The sequence below is a fragment of the Pseudorca crassidens genome, chromosome 18, assembly GCF_039906515.1.
Source record: "Pseudorca crassidens isolate mPseCra1 chromosome 18, mPseCra1.hap1, whole genome shotgun sequence".
Taxonomy (NCBI): domain Eukaryota; kingdom Metazoa; phylum Chordata; class Mammalia; order Artiodactyla; family Delphinidae; genus Pseudorca; species Pseudorca crassidens.
This window is the reverse complement of record NC_090313.1, coordinates 63,407,431-63,430,133: the sequence shown is the minus strand read 5'-3', so window position 1 is coordinate 63,430,133 and position 22,703 is coordinate 63,407,431. Positions and strand designations below refer to the sequence as shown.

Sequence of the window (22,703 nt, the reverse complement as noted above, 5' to 3'; positions counted from 1 at the left end):
AATGGAAAAATGGAATGAAACTGGGCCCCTGATGGCATTGTTATAGAGCCTTAGCCTGCCCAATTGGAACTTCAATTGTGTAAGATTTCTATTCTCTGTTTAAACTACTGTGGTCAGGTTTTTTTGAGGTCACTCAATTCATCTATTTAAAAATTATTTATTGAGTACTTACTTTGTGCTAGGCACTGCTCTAGAAAAAATGTAACCTCCCTGACTTCATGAAACTTACATCCTAGTTGGGGAGGAAAATAAAACAGTAAGTCTGCTGTGTAATATACGAGATAATCATAGGTGCGAATAGAAAAATAAAGCACAAAAAGAGTTTTAGAAAGTTTAGGGGGAGGGGAATGGAGAGGAAGTTACCTTTTCAGATAGAGTGACCAGGAAAGTTTTCATTGAAAAAGTGACATTTGAATACAGACCAAAAGGAGATGAGATAGCCAGCCTTGCAGGTGTCCAGGGGAAGAGCTGTCCAGGAAAGAGAACAGCAAGTGCAAAGGTCCTGGAGCAAGAGAATGCCTGGTATGTTTAAGCAACAATGATGAGGCCAGGAAAGAGTGAAAGAAGAATATTGAGATGAAGCAGAGAGAAAACGAGCAGCCACGATAAGAGGATCTTCTAGAGCTTCACAAGGACTTCGGCTTCCATCTGGGTGAAGTGGGGAGCCACTGGAGAGTTTAAGCAGAGGAGTGACATGATCTGACTTTTACTTTAACAGGCTTCCTCTGGTGCCACCTTGAGATGGGGGCAGAAACAAGAAGGCTTCTGAAATCATCTATGGAGAAACGATGGCAGCTTGGACTGGAGTGGCAATGTGAAATGGTAAAGAGCAGTGGGATTCTCGGGACAGAACGGCAAAGCCCGCAGGGTTTGCTGATGGAGTGAATGTGGAAAGTGTGAGAGGGGAGTCAAGGGGGACTCAGAGGTTTGGACCTGAGCAAATGGGAGAAGGAGTTCCCATGACCTGAGTGTGAGAGGACTGACTGCAAGAGAAGGGGGCGTGGAGGGTGGAGGAGCAGGCACTCGGCACAGTCCAGCTGGTTCAGGCTCCACTATGGACAGACACGAAGTGGAGGATGTGCCCTGAACTCCCTGAGCCCCCGTTTCTTCTCTGCTTCCTTCCCAGTGAAATCTCCTCTTCCACGTTCACATCTCTGGTGCCAGTTGGTGATGCTGGGGCTTCTGAAAGTGCTGGAATCAAGATTCTGTTCTGTCCTTTCTGTGCTACTTCATAAGGCAAGAAAATGGGCCAAGCGAACATTTTAGCAATGTTTTCAATTAAAAGAATGGAAAAGCTTCTGTTTGCTTAAGATTTCACAGTGAGGTCATGTTTCATAAAGTCTAATAACTCAATGCAAGGGCTCTGCTTTTTCCTGGGGGAGAACAGACCCCTGAGGAGTGGTCAGCCGCCAGCTGGGCATGGATGGCCACTCCTCTCACTTGAATAGCCTTTACAGTTACTGAGCATCCTCATGGTGCTTTCATCTAACATTATTTGATTTTCAACTAAATCTCACAAATTCTCTCTAATTTATGGTTAAGGAAACTGAGGCTCAGAGAACTCAGGCCACTCAAAGAAGGCCATCCAGTCAGAAATCAGCAGAGGCAGAATTTTAATTCGAACATTCAGCTCTAAATTTGATTCCTCATTTTCTATCATACACACTACCCTTTATCCCCAGGTGTCCTGAGTTCGGCTGAATTTGTGAAATAGCAGTAAGACTTTTAAGCAGGGACTTTACACAATTCCTTGTGCGGGGGCCGGTGGGGGGATACCTTTGCTTATGTCAGCTGTACTCCAAAGCCTCAGTTTTTCTGTGACTCCAGTGAACAACTGCGATTCGCTTGTTGCAAAGGAATGTGGATTGATTCCAGTGAATAAAAGACAGATTAAAAATGTGACCTAAACGATCTCCTTCATAATGGGGCTGCTGTGCTATATCTTACAGACCAGCCAAACTTGTGATGGAAAATCGTGACTGGTCATTACAGAGTACTGAGTAGAGTTCCCTGGGCTATAGAGTAGGTTCTTATTAGTTATCTATTTTATATATAGTAGTGTGTATATGTCAATCCCAATCTCCCAATTTATCCCCCCCCTTTCACCTATATTGGAAAAGAATCTAAAAAAGAGTAGATATATGTATGTGTATAACTGATACACTTTGCTGTACAGCAGAAACTAAAACAACATTGTAAATCAACTATACTCCAATAAAAATTAATTTAAAAAATCATTATGGGGAGCCCCCCTCCCCAAAGCCCTCCTCCCATCTCCTAAACCCCTTTTTCATTTCCATGGGACCCAAGCAGAAAATATTCTCCCCTCTCTCCCCTCTCTCCTTCTTTCAAGCATTCCCTTCTGTTCTCCACGTAGCAGTGGGATGTGGGAGAATGTCCTCTATGAAAAATGGGGGTTCAAGGGAAAATAGCAAAGTTGGCCATGTGTGACGAGGAAAGGAAAGGAGGCTCTCGCCTTTGTCCCCTCCTGACCCTGTAAGATGCCTTCACCACAAATTGCCTGGTTCATTCTTTCTCTTTTTATCATTTCCAGAGATCTTGAAGTCCCACCTTTTGGGCAAACTCCAGGTAGTCTCAGGAAGCATTCTGAGTGTAGGTGACAAGGGGAGAGGTAGGGTGTGCGCCTTCTGCCAGTGGTATAACTGTGTCCAGGCCCTGCCAGGCAGTTTTTGTAAAGGCCCTTTTACTCAAAACGTATTATGAGTGTTTCAAAAACAACGAGGGTTAGAAATAACAAAAGGCAGATGTTGGCTTGTTTTGTGAGAAATGGAATTAGCAAATGAGATGTTCATGGGCCCTGCAAGTGTAATTTAAGACAGAAATATCAAATGTTGGCTTCCAGCCTTCTTGGTGCCTGAGACACTCCCTGGAATTGGATCAGGAGCCGTGCGATGCAAAATACCGCACCAACCAATTCATTTCAGGGCACAGGAGGGAGAAAATTAATATTTCTCCAAACTTATTCCAAGATAGTCACATCTGCATGACTCCTGGGACACAGGGATCATTCTGAAGATGGAATCAACTTAACTCATTTTCATGTTGTCTTATGAAGAAATTATACCTGTGGGGAAAGTTCCAGGCTTCCCTTTTACTCTCTAACAGTCTCCTTCCAGGCAGGGTAATATAGTGGAAAATAACACTGGACATGGGGTCAGAGCCCTGCCCTGCTCCCTCCTTGCCAGCTTTTGATCCTGGAGAACCATCTCGGCAATATCTGTGGGCCTCTTGTGTATTTGTAGAATGAAGAAACTGGGAAAATGATCACTAAAAACTTATTTCCATCAACTCCACGCTTGTCACTTCTTCACAGGCCACTTTATCTGCTTTTATTTATTTTGCTAAGGTTTGCTTTCTCCACGATGAGAAAGATAGGCAAAAGAAAATGGGAGAAAACCCCGGGACTCTTCAGTTTTGAATTGAGCGTCTCACATCAAGCACTTGGATTTTTCAGGACACTTTTGTAAATAACAACTTAGAAAACCTCCTGCAGGATTCAACATGGTGTTTTCTACTCAGTGGGATAATGAAAAAAATATATTTTATTGACCTGACAACTTATACATTTATAGATACATATAGTTTAGTAGGACTACCATTGGAAAATTATATGAATTGGTACCAGCTTACATCTTCTCCTGGGTATCTGGGACTTGGAGCTAATCTCAACAAAGGAATATCTTAAATTCCCTCAATATTCTGGAATCTGTTGCATTACATTCAGTTCCTTCAAGCAGCTGACATTTCCAGGCTCTGCCTCCATTGGTCACTGACTGGTTAGTCCTAGGAAAGGGCTACTTTTCTCCATTAAAACTGGAAACAAACTGCAGTTGGTAATAACACCGGGCAGGTGGGCACTAGTTCCCTTTACTTCATCTTCACCCCAAGGGAAAATGGGAAAATTCATGAGACAAGTTATGTTATTTATTTGCTTAAGAACTTCCCTTCTGCCATTCCCTCCATATGGTTTATGTTTTCCTTCTGAATTGGTGCTTTCACAGTACAAAACTGCCTTTGTTGAGAGGCAGTAACAGGTGTGTTGTGAGAGAGGGAGCGTGTGAGAGAATGGGAGAAAATGTGCATCTGTGTGTGAGAACGCAGACGGCAGAGTGTGAGTTTTGTGTGTGCAGGTGTCCATGTAGTCTAAGGCACGAAGACCCAGTGTGCTCAGGGAATTCCTCAGGAGAATATAGTCACATAATATTTAAGAGCTCTTGGCTGAGAAATCTATGCACCATCTGTGAACACATCCCTTCCAGAGAGATGCTGCAAAACCACTTTTGATTCCTAAGACAGACGAAGCAAATGCATTTCAGCAAAAGAGCTCTGATGAAACTAGCTCAGCAATATTCACTTTGTCTTGCTTTTCTCCCTAAACAGTGTCTTAGACAAAGCGTGGGCTTCAGGCCAGACAGACTGGACTTGCATTTCAGCCAGCTATTCCTCAGTGTGGGGGTGTTGGGTGATTTACTAAATTTCCCCAAGTCCCAATTTTTTTACCCATAAAAACTGGTAACAATGCCCAAACTCACAGTGTAACTGGGGGAATTTAGTGCCCAGGCACAGTGGTCACTCAATAAATGTTAGTTCCTTTCCCATAAATGCAATTCTTAGACCAGACTGAGCAGAGATGGGAAAAATTCTTCCCATGTGTTCAGGTAGGTAACTGACAAGGTCCAAACTGCCTTCTAATTTGCTAACAAAGGTTTTGACCTCTTGTCCTCTGGCATGGTAGAGATGCTTGAGATGTTGCAGTTGCAAGTTTTTGCTTTAAGCTCATCTTCTCTACACAACACTGGAATGACTTGTGCACTGCTTTTAAGACACAAAAGCACTCCTTCCGCTCTGCTTTTAGCAGATCCTGACCCCCAAGCTGTTTGCATGGGGATGGTATTGGAGCTGTGGCCAGCCTGGGAAGTCTATCTGGACTGATTCCCATTGTGTCCAGTGGCACATGGGATGGACTGCTGCCTAGGATATGCTCCACGGCAGTGAGACCACACACGACAGACACATCTTTTGGGGAAATGTAAAACCAGGACCCTTTGTTTCATCAGCCCAACAGAGCAAGCCGCTCAATTAGACTCTGGTTGAGAAGGAAGACTTGCTCCCTGCTTTTCAGTAGCCATCACAGTATTGTGGAAAGAGAATGGACTTAGGAGTCAGAAGAAAGTTCAAATCCCACAGCTGCCACTATGATACAAAAGCAAAACGAAATAAAACAAAACACTGATTTAAGTCCCCAGTTTCTGTTTCCAGTTTCCTGCATGGTAATACCCAAAACATCAAGTCGTTATTCCTGAATCCATCAGGAAATCACCTTATGCCATGCCTGGTACAAAGTAAATCATCAGTGAATATCAGTACCCTTCACAAAGCTTCCAAACCCACATGACAGAGAGTTATTCTATGCACATATTTGAACAATTTGTTACTTGGCCTGTTGGCAGTGCTTAGCCAACTCCAAAGGAGAAACCACTCTGTGCTGACAATTAGGGGAAGAAAGACATTGAGGTAGAAGCAAGTTTGCTCTTTGCTCCAAGAATAATTTAAAAATTTAATAATAATTTCAGCCACCATTTCCCACTTTTGAAGGCAGATCAGCATGCTGTACAGGCTTCTAAGACGTATCTTCGTGAGCTGCCACGGTGGATACTGCAAACCAACCCTCTCTGCACACAGTCTGCCCCATCCAGGCATGCCTTCCCGTAGCTCAGAGCTTGCAAGGCTCACTACTGCACTTCCCAGACCCCTAACAGTGTTTCATATGTGAAGTAGACTGCAGTAATCAGATGCAGTGCATCTTAGATTTGAAATCAAGTTATATGGTCACTTAGTTTGGAACCCCTGAAAACAGATTCCTAGACAAAGGTTTGCATACAGAAGATTTATCAGGGACTGTCTTCAGGAACAACACCCAGAAGGAAAAGAGAGAAGCAAGAATGGACCGAGTTTAGAGAAATTGAACTGTAATGTAGTTGTAAAGGGGACTTCAACCAATCCCACGGGTGTTCTGCACTGGGAAGGCCAGTCAGAGGAGTCCCTCATCAGGACGGAAGGGACTAGTATATTGTACCCTGCATCTCTTAGGCAATGGACATAGGCTGCACCCAGGGACAAGGCACACCTTGGGCAAGGCAGCTCCTGATAGTCAAGAGCGATTTTCAAAGATGGACAGAGCGATCAGCAATCAACTCTCTTGGCAGCTGGGAGGATGTGTGCCTGGGTCCTGAAGGGGGAACGTGGACAGCCCAGAACAGATCCCTAAAGTCCACTACCGAACACCCACTGTGCTGCTCAGACTAACTTGCTTATACCATATTTACCCCACCTGCAAACAGCTTCTCTGGGATTTTGGTTGGCATCATTTCTGGAGAAAATTTATAAAGGAGGTTGGTCAAATGAATACAGTCTCCACTGATGCGGCTGGTTTTAAGGCCACAACTGATACTCATGGTCTCCCTTCTCTGCTGCTCCTTCTATGTTCCCTTCACTCCCAGCTATCGCCTCCGCTGCTCTAGATGCTTCACTGTTGCGGTGACCAAATCCTCCTCCCTGAAGCAAGGTCTGAATCCCTGGTCAGCATGCTCTTTCCAGGCTTGACTACTGCACTTGTCCACTGATCATCAAAACTGTACAGGGTCAAACAAAAAGATGTCAATTCCAGTCAGTCTTCAGAATGCCAGAACTGTAGTTCATCGCATCTTTTGTGCAACGACTCGCTACCTCCTTCTGGTGATCAGCGCTAATTGTTCCTAACTGCAATGATGACTTGACTGCTGGTCTTTTGGCATGATGAGCCATAGTGCCTAAAGGTTCAGGGGTAGAAAGCACAGATTCCCTCAAGTAGATCACTGGGAGTGTGATAATTTGGGGTACTCGTATTTCTACCCCTTAGTTCATAGGCACGTGCATTCTACCTACTGGGGGCACAGCACCATATAATGTTGGTTGGTTTTGAGTGTATTGTGTCCTAGAGGACAGCATCCCATCTGTGAATGAAGTTTAGCCTTTTTCCACTTCTGTCAGCTGGCGATAGGGGACTCACCATGTGGCCATGTGTGTGCACTGAGCGACACCAGTGCAAGAGTGGTGGATGACACAGGGATTGGGGGTCACTTGCTTGTGCAGCTAATTTGTGTCAGTCCCAGATGCACTACTTCCATCTTACAACAAATTGCTGTTGGGCCACAAACCATATGACTTGGTGGATCTGACAGATGGGCAGCTCTGTCCAGATGGCCACTTGATGCCCATGGTCAGGGCCTAATAGTTTTTCAAATGGAATAGAATATAACTTTATGCTGCAGATATCAATTGCCTTGCTAGGGGCCTAATGGTTCTTCAAATGGAATATAATTTTATGCTGCAGATATAAATTGCTTTGCTAGGTGCCTGTGTTATGATTCCCCTATAAGGATAAATTTCCCCTATAAGGATAAATAAACTCCACAGGGCAACTGTTTCCACCACAGGTATCGCTATTCTAGTGCCCTGGTATTGCCAAAGTGGCCTGGCTATGGTACAGAGACTTGGTCCTGCTGCACAGCCCCTTACTGTTCTTCCCTTCCTGCTCCAACTCCAGCTGCCCCAGCAGGCAGGCTTACTTAAGTGGATTGGACAAATATTCCAAGGTGTGCAATTTGCTGTGCCCCAAACCTGAAGAGGTCTATCACACACGTGCTTCCTTCTTAGTGGTGGGAAGTACAAGATACAATAACATGCCCTTTACTTTGGAATCGATGCGCTGGCATGCCCAGACCCTAAAAACTGTACTGATATGGGGCCTCTGAACTTCAAAGGGTTACCTCCTATCCTCTGAAGCTCATAGACTTACCAAAGCTTCCAAAGTGTTTGTGTTGGCATTTCCCTCTGTCACTGACCCCGACATGTGATATCATTTTTCTATTTACAATCTTGGCAGGAAGAGGCAGGCAGTTTCAAAGCCTTCCATTTGCCATTCCCCACTATGGTAGTGCTAACCTCCCAGGCCAAGAAACCAGTGTGGAAGATTTGCCAACTACTACATATGTCCATTCAAAATATCCACTCAGGTACCACCTGAGTGCTGGAATCGTAACACAGGCACCTAGCAAAGCAATTTAATGACCAGTAGGTGGGTCTGTGGACCCAGTGATCTACACCTGGGCCTGAACTCCATTTATTACCTCTCATATCCAACAGTGGGGCCATGTTGCTTCAGGTACCCAGCTATCAAGGTCAACTTGGAGTCCATGTCCACTAGTTCTCAAAATATCTGAGTATTTTCCTTTTCTCAGTATATAGTTACCCAAGCAAGTAGCTAAAGATCCCTTTAGGGAGGGGCAGGGAGAATCACTACGATATACAAGTACCATGGTGCTCTGGGATCCTTCGTCCTGGTTACCCAGCTTCCTCTTCAGTCAGTGGATTCCAGATCTAAGAATCAGCTCAAGTCTAGGAACTACTTATTGGCGTTGCTGCCCTTAGTCTCCTAACCATCGATTTTTAATTTCTTTTGATTGTATAGATTGAGAAATACCCTTTTTAGTTGCCTATCTCTCTTGCCCCTAGGAATGCCATATTCTATTCATCATCTCCATGGCTCTCTATGAGTCAGGCTCCCTGGCGGCCACTCAGACCTTGTTGTTCATTATAATAATTGTACCCACTTGCTTCTGATGGGAAGAAGAAGCTAAACTGAGATACAATAGCAACAGAGGCCTCTGCTGATTCTGTAAGAAATGAAGCAACTGACAAAGGATTAATCTCCAAAATTTATAAGCAGCTCATGCAGCTCAATAACAAAAAAACAAACAACCCAATCCAAAAATGGGCAGAAGACCTAAACAGACATTTCTCCAAAGAAGATATACAGATTGCCAACAAACACATGAAAGAATGCTCAACATCACTAATCATTAGAGAAATGCACATCAAAACTACAATGAGATATCATCTCACACCGGTCAGAATGGCCACCATCAAAAAACCTACAAACAATAAATGCTGGAGAGGGTGTGGAGAAAAGGGAACCCTCTTGCACTGCTGGTGGGAATGTAAATTGATACAGCCACTATGGAGAACAGCATGGAGGTTCCTTAAAAAACTAAAAATAGAACTACCATATGACCCAGCAATCCCACAACTGGGCATATACCCTGAGAAAACCATAATTCAAAAAGAGTCATGTACCAAAATGTTCATTGCAGCTCTATTTACAATAGCCCGGAGATGGAAACAACCTAAGTGCCCATCATCGGATGAATGGATAAAGAAGATGTGGCACATATATACAATGGAATATTACTCAGCCATAAAAAGAAACGAAATTGAGCTATTTGTAATGAGGTGGATAGACCTAGAGTCTGTCATACAGAGTGAAGTAAGTCAGAAAGAAAAAGACAAATACCGTATGCTAACACACATATATGGAATTTAAGAAAAAAAAAATGTCATGAAGAACCTAGGGGTAAGGCAGGAATAAAGACGCAGACCTCCTAGAGAACGGACTTGAGGTTATGGGTAGGGGGAAGGGTGAGCTGTGACAGGGCGAGAGAGAGTCATGGGCATATACACACTAACAAACGTAGTAAGGTAGATAGCTAGTGGGAAGCAGCCGCATGGCACAGGGATATTGGCTCGGTGCTTTGTGACAGCCTGGAGGGGTGGGATAGGGAGGGTGGGAGGGAGGGAGACGCAAGAGGGAAGACATATGGGAACATATGTATATGTATAATTGATTCACTTTGTTATAAAGCAGAAACTAACACACCATTGTAAAGCAATTATACCCCAATAAAGATGTTAAAAAAAAAAAAAAGAAGATGTGGCACATATATACAATGGAATATTACTCAGCCATAAAAAGAAACGAAATTGAGTTAGTTATTTGTAGTGAGGTGGATGGACCTAGAGTCTGTCATACAGAGTGAAGTAAGTCAGAAAGAGAAAAACAAATACAGTATGCTAACACATATATATGGAATCTAAGGGAAAAAAAAAAAGGTCATGAAGAACCTAGGGGAACGACGGGAATAAAGACACAGACCTACTAGAGAATGGACTTGAGGATACGGGGACGGGGAAGGGTAAGCTGTGACAAAGTGAGAGAGTGGCATGGACACATATACACTACCAAATGTAAGGTAGATAGCTAGTGGGAAGAAGTCACATAGCACAGGGAGATCAGCACAGTGCTAGAGGTGCGGGATAGGGAGGGTGGGAGGGAGGGAGACGCAAGAGGGAAGAGATATGGGAACGTATGTATATGTATAACTGATTCACTGTGTTATAAAGCAGAAACTAACATACCATTGTAAAGCAATTATACCCTAATAAAGATGTTAAAAAAAAAAAAATGCTCTGTAGCCAGGATGGCTCTTCAGAGTTGCCCCTAATTGAAGCAAGGAGGCTGGGTCTTTGTAGCCCTGGAGCAACAAGTCAATGGCGTGGAATGCATTCTTTAGGCTATGCAGCTTCCTATGGCCAAGGGAAATTCTTAGTGGTGAGTTGCAGCCAACATTCCTGGCATTTGCAGGACCATGCTTCAGGACCACGCTTTAGAGCTTAAAGGAGTTTGAGTTGACACACTACAGTATTAGCTACATGTGGGGAGAGAGGTCGATCACAAAGCATCTATTTTACTTATGTGGACTGCGGTGAGGGCAGTATGATTCTGGAGCCAGGTGCTGTAGCAGCAGTTAGCTGACTGTTTAGCTTTTGATCATGTCAAAGGTGGCAGCTCCCTTGACTTTCCAGTTCTGCAGCGTTGTTTTGAGACATATCCTGAAAACTGAGATCAGAGTCTATTTCTTTAGCCTTCACAATGATTATGTGAATGTTCAGTACTTCTAAATAAATCCCTTCCTGCTTAAACTAGTTCGAGTAGATTGTATGTTCTCAACTAAGAACCTTGAACAAAGTTGGTATTTGATAGCCAGCATCCGTTCTGGTTAGATGGTGCCATGATGTACTGGTCATTATATACATTGAAAATTACATAAACCTTCACCAGTAGAGCCAGGTTTCTAGATTAAAGGCAAAGTAGCTAATATATGCTGTACGCTGAACTTCCCAGGACCCACAGCTCTCTGTGGTTGATTGACATGGGGTTAGTGCTCAGTTTTGGACAGTGTGTGCTTATATTACTTTGTTAATTAGGCCTGCAAGAAAGCGACATGAATAGATGACTTTGGGGAAAAGTCTCTATGCTAAGATTTTATGGAATTGTGGTATAATAGGTGACGAATCTCAGTAGCTTTAGTCACTCAGGGTCTCAGTGCTTTAGGAAACCAGGATAATTGGCCAGTGTCATTCAGTATGCAGTCTAAACTTGAAAATCTTGCCTTCTCTTTGTACCTTGGCATTTACTCTTTTCCAAAAGGGGTTTTCGTTGGATTGGAACTGTGATTATTGGACAAAATTTCTCACCAAGCCTTTGCAAAGGGAGTTGGCTTCTCATGTGCCTAGTGCTCCTGGTTTCCCCATTGATCCCTGGTTCAACCCCCTGGAGCCATGGTAGCAAGAGCCATTCATGGAAAAAACAGAACGCTACTTCCCTTTAAAATGTAGCAACTGTTTTGTGGCAGGTAAGTGGGGTTTTGCTCAGCCCCAGTGCAGCTATTCCAGTGCTGAATCCTCCCAGAAAATGGATTGTGAGAGTTTGGGTCCCAAGTGTTATATCCAGGGGAGCTGCTGCTTCCTTTCCCTTCTCCAGAGTCCTCTGTATAAATCCATCTCTTCCCGATAACCTTAGATAAACTTAATGAAATATGCTTTGTTGAGAAGCAGGTTTAGAAACATGCACACATTTGAAGGTAGAGCCTGCAGGGTTTTGGATATATACATACTGAAGCACAAGAGGATAAACTGCATCCATTTTCTCAAATAAACAAGTATTTTTAAAGCTCACATAACCTTTACCACAGTGTTTTCCAAATGTACCTGAGGATATGTCTGAAAAGTCACCTGGGCTTTTTGTTAGACTTTCAAGTGCTCAGACCCTTTGAATCAGAGTCTCTAGGAGCAAGACCTGGGAAGCTCTGCATTTAACAAGTGCCCAGGGTGATTCTTGTCAGAAAAATTTAGGAAACCAATCCCTTCACTATAGCCACCTCTCTGGCCAGTCCTATAAATGGCCTGCAGGTGTCCTCACCCACTTCAGGGTCACAAATGGACCCCTTGCATGGATGAACCAATTGTATGTGCAGAAAGCAGTTGTTAAACAGATCTTAATATTCAAACCAACCAAGGGAACTAATATCAATGTGGTCTTTTTTTTTTTAATCAAAATGATGAGATAAACCTAGGCGGACAATCTAAAAGCAAGTGTGCTGAACTATGACCACTTTATGAAATAATATATTGAACAGTACTAATCCATTACTTTTTCCTTTCATCCAGGATTCTTAGAAATCTGTCTTTTTTTCCCCCCAATGAGAAATAATTCCGTAGAACATGCACTAAATGCTGGACTGTGTTCTTTGTTGTAAAGGCAGAGAGAAGTGTAGCTTGACAGTAATGAATGACTATGTTACACAATTACTTAAATATGAGTCTTCAGCAAAAATGAAATGACTTGAGGCTTTTCAACAAATGCAGCTTTAAGCTCAGCAAATAATGGCTTGTGTCAAATTTGTTTATTAGCATGGGTAATTTGTTCTTAACTAGACATATTTTACACTTGAAGTAATGTTTTACTAGAACTCCATAAAGCAATTGTGCAATTGATAATAAATATGTCACTACTGGTAAGTAATTAATTCATATGAAGTTAGTTAAAACCATGCTAGCACCGCCTAGAGTATAGAAAAAGAATGCATAAATAACTAAAGTAGTTATAGTCTAATAACAGATGGTGTGAAGAAGTCAGCAATAAAAGAAATAAAGATGTGGACAAAGTGTGCGTGTGTGTGTAATCATATTTATCAAGCACCTATAACACACCTGACATCATGCCAGACCATTTCCTCAGAACTTTTCAGGGAAGTATTGAATTCAGTTATTATAGATGAGGAAACGGAGGATCTGAAAGTTTAGTTTGTACTATGATACACCATTGATGGAAATAAGGTCTGAGCACAGGTGTAAAGCCGTGCTTTTTCTACTAGTGTTTAGTATAATGTTATACAAGTATGAGTTTAAGGGTCAGATATACCTTGTTTGTGTCCTGAGTCAGCCACTCACCAGATATATAATCTTGGTAAGGAGACCTAGCACCTCTTAGCCTTAATGACAACAGCATCTACTACATAGAATTATTGTGAGGATTAAATGGTAAGACACATGGGAAAAGATAGTATCAATATAACGCCTGGTACACATCAAGCACTAAGTTAGTCAATACATGGTATCTCCAGGAAAGTCATCACAGAGTAAATAATTACTCAACAGAGTAAGAATTGAGCATTATTTTCATTTACAGTGAGCAGATATTATTTTCACTCTACTATTCAGGTATATATGGACTGAATTTAACAAAAACTGATTAAATACAGACTTCAGATTTCTGAAGCAGTCTTGTTTTCGTGAAGTTTTACTTTTGAAAAATGTTTCATTTAATTCAACTCAATAACAATTATTTAAGCATCCGTGTCAGTTACTTCCTTCAAGGACCTCACAGCCTTAATGATTGGGTATAAGGTGGTGGCAGGACAGAAGAGGAAGAAATGGTAGGTATATTGAAGGGAAAGAAGTGGAACTTCAGACTGACAGAATAGCTCAGAAGACCTAGTCCTACTTTTAAAGCAGCAAACAGATCCTAGAAAGCCTTACAAACTGATGCAAAAGACACATAACAGTTAAGTGTAGTATCTGAAGAGGCAACACTTAAAACGAGATATAAAGGATGAATAAAGGAGTGGGCCAGGCAAAGAAGAGTGATAAATGCAAAAGTTTGAAGATAAGAGAGAGCACTGTGGTCTGGCACATCAGAAATGGTAAGTAGTTCCATCAGGCTGGAAAGCATATGGGCTTGGGAGTCAGTGGATAGAGAAAAGACTGTGGTAAAACATTAGGTTGCATAGATTTGAAGGAATCAATTCATGAAGAATCTTACATGCCTTTTATGCTCTATGTCTGTGGTTTGTTACTGCAGCTGCCCGTTAGAATCACCAGGGAAGCGGGCGTCGGAACTAACCGGTGGAGTCTGCTGCAAGGGTCCTGAGCCAACAGCTTCTTCGCGGCCCCGCCGCCGCCGACCCCACTCCTCGTTGGAGAGAAGATGGTGGGCCAGAACAGCGCCATCGCCGTTTCCATCGGGTACTGCATTTACTTCGACCGCAAGAGACGGAGTGACCCCAATTTCAAGAACAGAGTTCGAGAATGAGGAAAGAAACAGAAGCTTGCCAAGGAGAGAGCTGGACTTTCCAAATTACCTGACCTTAAAGATGCTGAAGGCGTTCAGAAATTCTTCCTCGAAGAAATACAGCTTGGTGAAGAGTTACTAGCTCAAGGTGAATATGAGAAGGGTGTGGACCATCTGACAAATGCAATTGCTGTGTGTGGACATCCACAGCAGTTACTGTAAGTATTGCAGCAAACTCTTCCACCACCAGTGTTCCAGATGCTTCTGACTAAGCTCCCAACAATTAGTCAGAGAAATGTAAGTGCTCAGAGCTTGGCTGAAGATGATGTGGAATGAGAAACAAATGTCAACATAATAATCTCAATTAAAAAATATTTTTAAAATCTGAACTTGGAAGATGATCAGCTCTGGGGGAGTAAGGTCAAATACGCTTGTTATGGACTGTCCTGCACTGAAATCTACCAAAGTTAATTTTTACTTTGTGTAGATCCATTTGTCGTTTTATTTATTTTTCCCAGTGAAAAGTGTATTTTGATAGAGAGGTTTTCATTTTATAAATACACTCTCAGTTACTGAAATATGGATTTTGTTTATTCCTAAAACGTGCAATTAGAAGGTACATATATAACATCACATTACTTACAGTAAAATGACCCAGTGCTCAGTTTTGAAAGGCCAAAAAAAGTGTAGAAGAAAACTGAAGGAAGCACTTTTTTTTTTAAGCTAGTACAGTTTGCTATACATCAGAAAATTGGATGGAAACTTGATTGTGTATCAAAACTGAGCATTAAAATCTTTAAGAGATTATTTCTTTCCATTTAATCTCTTAAATATGTATAATGTGCTGCTGTGCTACAATAACTTCACCCCCACTGTTGAACTGTTTTGTTTAAATCAGTGGGCCTAATGTGTTCCAGATATTTATCTCCTTGTATTTTAGATATGTGTAGTTGCAAATAGCACCAGGAATTAGATCTATGTACACCCTTAATCTAGCTGAGTAAACTTCGCCAGTTAATGTCTGCCCACAGTTACAAAATGAGGGAATTTGTCTGCTAATTCAGCTTCTAATTCCTTTGGTTCTGCTCAGCATTTTCAAATCCCTTTTTCTGAGGGATATATCTGTTTGGGCAACCAGCCCTTGCATTTTTTAATACTCTGAATTTTGTATGCCTGCCTGACTTAGTATTTCTGAACTGATTTTTTTTTTTTTAAGGTATAACTTGCGTTGATTTTCACTGAAATCATGGTCTGTCACTACTTTTGTAAATTAATCTGAAATTTAACTTTCAAGGTTAACTGGGACAATATGCCTGTAAAAGTGTGTGTTCCCCTTTGCTTTTATCGTCAGTGTACCTCCTAAATCCCCTTCCAGCCTGATTCACTTATCTTGTTATGAGAATAAGGTGTAACTTTGCGGCTGAAGACTTGCAAAGGATGAAGATAATGGGACCTTTTATTCTCAAAATAGTGACATCATCTGCAGCCACAGATTCAATATCAGGCCTGAGAATAAAGATCCTTAGTACTTTAAAAAAAAAAGAGAATCACCTGGGAAGTTTTTGAAAACTACTGATGGAGTACTGCATCCCAAAATAACTATCTAGACTGCTCAGGGCTCACCCTCCTATTGAGATAATATAAAACTGGACAAAATATATTTTAAAAATGTGTTTGAGCATCTGAAACTATCAAGAGAGTAAGAATTTGGAGGGCCAAGATCCAGATGAGAAGGAAATCCAAGAGTCGTGATCTGACATTTGGGGCAACTTTTTCCCTCAAGAGGATTGACAGCCTATTTCAAAATCAGTGCCTGAGAGATTGAAAAGTTGGGGAGTTTCCAGTAGTTTCACAGGAGTGGGGATTGGGGTTGGTGAAAATTGGAGTTCAAAGCCCACCAAGGTGGATTGGACCTGGTATATACCCTCGGACTTCATTTGGGACCCTCAAAATTTACACAGTAGGAATAAGTATGGCCTGGAAATAAATCAGACTTCATAAGAATTGGAGCCTAGATTTGATCATCTCATTCCCTAATTGGATTATGGTGATCTTATCCTAGTCTAGTTGTCTTTTAGAAACAAAAGTAAATTCTCTCTGGTCAAAATAACATTATAATATAAGCCAGAAACTTAAAGTATGTCTACCATGCCCCATACACAATGTCCAACACTCAATCAAAAGTAACAAGGCATACAAAAAATGCAAATCTCGACTGAAAACCAAGAAAAAAAAATCAGACACTATAAACAGACTCACAAAATAGTTATTATAAAGTCCATGTTTGGAATAGACATAGACTTTTAATAACTATTGTTAATATTTTTGAGGAATTAAATAACAAGTGGGAGAGTTTCAGAAAGAACAGAAATTATTACAAATATGAAAATGGAACTAAATGGAAAAAACAGTAACTGCAATTAAGATATCAATGGATAGCCTTAACAGAAGACTTAAAACACAGTTAGTGAAAAATAGGAGAAAATATCTAGATGGAGGTGTAGAGAGACAGAAGTAGACAAAATAGATAAAAGAACCTAATACAAGGTTAACAAGTCTAAAATTCAGGTAACTTGAGTCCCAGAAGTAGAAAAGAAAATGTCTTGGGAGAAGTAATATTTGAAGAGATAACGGTTGTAAATTTTTTTTTAAATGATGAAAGACACCAAGCCATTGGTACAAGAAGTTCAAATAACCCCAAGCAGGATAAATACACAAACAAATCACATATAAGCACAAAATAATAAAACTTCTGAAAACCAAAGACAAAAAACAAACTCTTAAACAGGTACAGAAAAAAATGACATATTACCTTCAAAGGAGAAATAATAAAACTGATTGTTGACTTTTCACAATGTAAAGATTTTAAAAGCCAATAACCAATGGAATAATATCTTCAAAGTTCTTGAAGAAAATAACAGTCAATTTATAAATTATGTATTTTGTGAAAATATTCTTCAAAAATTAAAAGATTCTACTTGTAAGAACCTTGTAATAGGTTATGTCAGACCAATGCTCCTGTGACAATGAGATGCCACTACAAACCTATTAGAATATCTAAAATTTAAAAACTGACCAAAATGAATGTTAGTTAGCAAGGATAAAGAGTAACTAGAACTCTTATACATTACTTGTCAGAATACAAAACGGTATGACCACTTTGATAATCAGTTTGACAACGTCTTCTAAAGTAAAGCATATGCTTCTCATATGAACCCACAGCCTCACTCCTAGGTATTTACCCAAGACAAACAAAAACTAACATTCACTAAAAATCTATATGTTAATATATATAATGGCTATATTCATAATCACCCCAAACCGCAAAAAGCTCAAATATCAATCAACAGGTGAATGGTAAACAAACTGTGGTATATCCATTCATACAATAGAATATTACTTAGCAATGAAAGGAACAACTACTCATACAACATAGATTAATCTCAAGTTCATTAGGTTAAATGAAAGAAGCTAAACTCAAAAGACTACATTCTGTATGATTTCTTTCATTCAGGAACAGACAATACTATAAGAGCAGAAAATATATCAGTTGCTGCCAGGGGCTGGGGGTGGCATAAAGGGATGTGAACATAGTATGTTGGTAAATGTTCAAGCTCTCCAAATAAAAACTCTGATTTGTAGCATTTGCCAATTTCTCTAGTGTAAATATTCCCATCATGGCCAATTTTAACCTCCCAAAGTGATGACACTGAACGTAGAGTTGGGAAGAGATGCAAAGCAGCACATTATTATATGGTATTTCCACCATACAGATAAAATAGATATAAATAACTACACAGCCACAGATAATAGTACAGTGTAAAATAATGAGGAAGCAACAAGTTTTTAGTACTTATTACCTTTTTAAAAATATAATTATATTGAATTATAAGTTTATGTAATTTAATTTTAAATAATGACTGTTTTTAACAACGGGCTTTGAAAATTCCTTAAAGTTTCACAATCTGCTGACTCCAGGGAGTCACTAGGCACAAGGGAAACGTCTGAGGTGATAGAAGTGTTCTGTTGTCTTGATTTTGGTGGTGTTGTACAACTGTATGCATCTGTCAAAACCTACAGATCTACACGCTTAAAAGCGTTAATTTTATTGTGTGTAAATTATAGCTCAAAAAACCTAATCACAAAATTTGCATATATCCTTTCACTCATCAATATCCGTTCTAGGAATCTATCCTCAGTTATATTCAAACCTGTCCACCCCTGATTTTAATAATAAAATTGGAATTAACCTGAAATCCACACATTGGCTAATGAATAATAAATTATTGTATATCCAGCAAGATATTTCAAGAGATATTCCAAGAGAATTTTCTTAGCAGCTAGAAAAAGGTGAGGCATGAAAAAGTAGTTTCTTCTGGAAGGTGGCTGAGGGATAAAAGTTAAGAGGGACTTACATGTATGAATACCCTGTTGTAATTTTGAAAATTTCCACGTGCATGCATGACTTTTTCAAAAGATAAAGGGACCCTAAGTTGGTTTTAATCAAAATGAAATACAGACATTTTCAAACAAACAAACTCTCCTGAGATAATTTACGACCCACACACCTTCACTAATACTTAAATGCCTTCAAGTACTGTCTCATGCTTTGCTCACCACTGTATGGATGGAGAAATGGAGGCCCAGACACTGAAAAACTTTTTCAAAGGCACACAGCAATAGTGTAGCTCTGGGACTTGAAAATGCACACTCTTAGCTTTGCTACACTGTTTTTCAGGAAAGTTCAGGGAGGGTCTAGGTGTCCTTTGCAGAGCAGTGCTAACTGAAGTCAAGGTGAGCTAGCAGTTCCCTGAGAGGGAGTTTATAAAGGAGGAAGACAAAGAATCAAGAATAGAACCCTGGAGACATCCATACTTAGGAGAAGAAAGAGAAGGCTGACAAGAAAACAGAAGAGGAATGATTAGAAAGAACAATATAACAATGTGATCTATTGCTTAAAATGTTGGAAGAAAATACATTTGTGGGGAAAAAAAAATCACTTTGTTCTGTTACTTGAACTGTATTCTTCAGACCTCGCCCTGCTTTTTAAGGAAAAAGCATGTTCACCACACCCATGGGCACATGCATGTTGGAGCACGTTGGACCCAATACCATGTCTAGGATTCTGGCTTCTCTGTGCCCTACTATTCAACAGTTAGAAAGGTCCTGTCCTCTACTCGCATTTCAGCCAGAAATACAACTCCCCAGCACATGGGGACTTAATTTCCTTGGACAGTTTAGATTGGAGCTGTGAAGAAAGAAATGGTTTTAAACCATTGCTTCTTGTTTTGTTTCTCTGTTCAGTGGTGGGAAAGAAATAAAAATGATAGTACCTCCCTGCCCCACAAATAAAATGAAACCAGTAATACGTGTGCGGAAGGAAGCTGGAGCAGGGAAATCAGGAACAGCTGGGCCTAACACAGTGCAGTTACATATGTGTCCTTTTTGAAAGACAAATCAGAATGGCTCAAGAGAAGGCCGCAGAGACATACAAACTTCTAAAACTCTGGACTTGCCAGCTGCAGAAATGGACTGTGCTGGGAGAACTTAAGAGTCACTTGAGAGTATTTAGTTCTCCAAGTGAGTAGCAAAAGTGTGCTAATGAGGTCTTTAACACCTGTACTCTAACCAGCAGCTGAGTCTAAGCAGAACCAGGCGGGGCAGCCAACAGCTTAGAGGTGGCCTTGGGGAACTCGGAAACAGAAAATCACTATTCCTGGTTAGTAGGATGCAGATGATATTTGCTTTCCTTTTTATGCTTTTTTTTCTATTTTCCACATACACATCAAATCAGGAAACAAAATGTTATTTTGAAAAACAAAACATTGCATTCAGTTTATCTTTCCGAGTTATTCATTCCCTGGTCACTTGTTTTTGTCTCTGAGCATGTAATGGTTCATGCACTAGATGCAGCTCTGCTTCTGTCAGCTGTCACCTCCAGAAAGTCTTCATACAGGCAGCATCAGGTGGCTACTACAGAAGAGATGGGATGGGAAGAGAAAACATCCTTCCAGGATGTCTCTCCTTGGCATGCTTTGTCTTTGTTTTCTTTGCTCTGAGAACTGAAGAAGACTCCTTTTAAGTACCCTATGCCCCTTCTCACCCCAAAATACTCCCTGATGATTACTTGCCTCTCTTTCCCACTCATGTTTGACAGAACAAATAGTGATAACTAGAGAAATGGAACATGAAATATCAACTTATTAATCTGGGTAAGTGGCTGAAAACTAAAAAAGGCCAGACTTCAGGTAAACTGGATAGGAAAATGGGACTTAGAACCAAAGCAAATGAGAGTGAGGCTTTCCACCTTGAATCTAAATCTTGGATTCTGTACGGTGAGGTGTCCTACAGAGAGAGGGAGAGAGGAAACATGCCTGTGCCTATGGGGCAGACTTGGAGGCTAATGGCCCACCTAGGCACAGGTAGAACAGCAGGAGGGTGGCCCCTTTGCAGACCATGCCCTCTGCAAATGTGGTCTGATCACTTTCAAATTCTGATCAATCAGATTAGTGACTCCTGTAATGGCAAGTGTTAAGGAGGTCTCCAATGGCAAGGGTAGAGGCTGAGATCTTTTTCATGGGCTGCAGCTGGTAGCCTAGGGGTAAAGAGTGAGGAAAGTGATTTTCTTGCCTCCTTTTCTCCTCCTCCCAATAAAGACTGGAATCCATTTTAGAGCTCCCCATGACTGGATTCTTCAGCCCAATTTGTTACCATTTCTTCCTGAACCAAATCCTCATTTCAATAAAAATATGAATGATGCAAATCTTTATGAAGCTTCCATACTCCTTCAGCTCCAAATCTTGCTTCTATAGAAACCTGCTGTACACTGTGTTCTATCTGCCATTTTTCAAAAAATAGGAAAGTTATCTCATGGTAGGATTACATTTGGTAAGGGCTGTGCATGGTGAGTAAGACAAAAGCTTACAATTGAAATGGTCATTATTTGCTTTTTCTAAATTGAGTGTAATAGGTTACAATTCTTTGCCTTATTGGAATTTTAATCAAGACTCCCAGATGTTATGGTAAATTAATAGCTTATGATTAAGTTTCTATTGGCAATTAATGTCAGCTTTTAAATCAGTGTTTGTTATACTTCATATCACATTTACATTTATTAAGTAATCAAATATTTATGTTTATTGCACAATGTTCTTATGAACGCTCACAAGCATTCTCATTAATTATAAAGCATTGCTCTGGAAAATAGTTCTTGTTGTGAGAATCTTTAGATACATGTTTCCACAGTGTAAATTTGCAGTGCCTGTCTGGCCTAATGTTTGCACATTGTGTATACTAGAAAAGCAGGTGTGAAGGACATAGCGTTCCACATACTCTAATTGAACAAAGGTGGTTTTCACCCTCAGTTGAATTGGATTGATGAACTCACAGGAAACACTGATTAGTTGGAACTCGGGAAGTTTTTTTCTACTTATTCCTGGGGTTTGCTCCATGAAAATATTGTTTTGGAATGGGTGGGAAAACAAATTTATATAAAAATAATTGTCCTTTCTTTAACTGAAAGAACTAGGAAACTTCTTATTGCCTAATGTTAAAAAACATAAGAAAGCAAAAAGATGTTCTGTTTTTCTACAATGAACTAATTAATTTCAGCTGCGTTTTGAGATGGGCCATCAAGGCAATTATGATATTGAGATAATTTAAACAACAGCAAACCTTCTGTTGAGGAAAAAGTGAACTTGGGGTTTTCAGATGATCTCTGTGATGTAGATACTGCTTTAGGCTTAAAAACAAAAGTCTACTGTCATACCCCCAATATATGATCTTTCCCCTGTTCTAACTCTGAAGAAAGTGACACACAAAAGTAGAGTGTCCCACAGCAAATGAGTGACAGAACTCAGTTTAGTACGGGGTTCTTCATTCTCAGACTATGGCTCTCTTGCACTAGGCCAATGGTTTACAAATTCTTTGGAGCCACAGAAATCTTTCTTCAATGAAATCTCATCAGGAAGCCTAATATTTAAAACAGAGTAGAAATGCTTGATAATTCCAAGCCAATTTCAGTGTCTCCAACAATTTTCAAAGTTCTTGCCAGATTGCAATAATTTCCAAGAAAACTGATTTTTCCCTACTTCATCTCCAAGAAATGGAATTCAAAGGACTTCTGAAAACTTCTTCATTAAAGGTTTCATCACTGCTGATAGGCAGAGCCATTACCAGGCAGGTAAACACTCAGGCACCACATGCACTTCAGCAGAACCTGAAGATGGTAAGCTCACATTGATGCTAGTGAATGGAACAACTTCCACGCAGCTCCTATCATTAATATTCTACCTGGACATGTCCATGCATTTCTCCAGGTACTGGCCTTGCATTCTGGATCATGCAGAAAAATATCAAAAGGGAAGCCTAGCTGAATCACTAAGATTCCTGTCCC

General features: G+C 40.6%; 1 protein-coding gene and 1 pseudogene across 1 annotated transcript in view; one reads left to right on the top strand and one right to left on the bottom strand.

Moving 5' to 3' along the window:
- Positions 1-22,703, bottom strand: part of LOC137210905 (uncharacterized) — a 719,095-nt gene that overhangs the window by 136,690 nt on the left and 559,702 nt on the right. The window lies entirely within an intron of this gene.
- LOC137210907 (mitochondrial import receptor subunit TOM20 homolog) lies at positions 14,061-15,855 on the top strand (annotated as a pseudogene).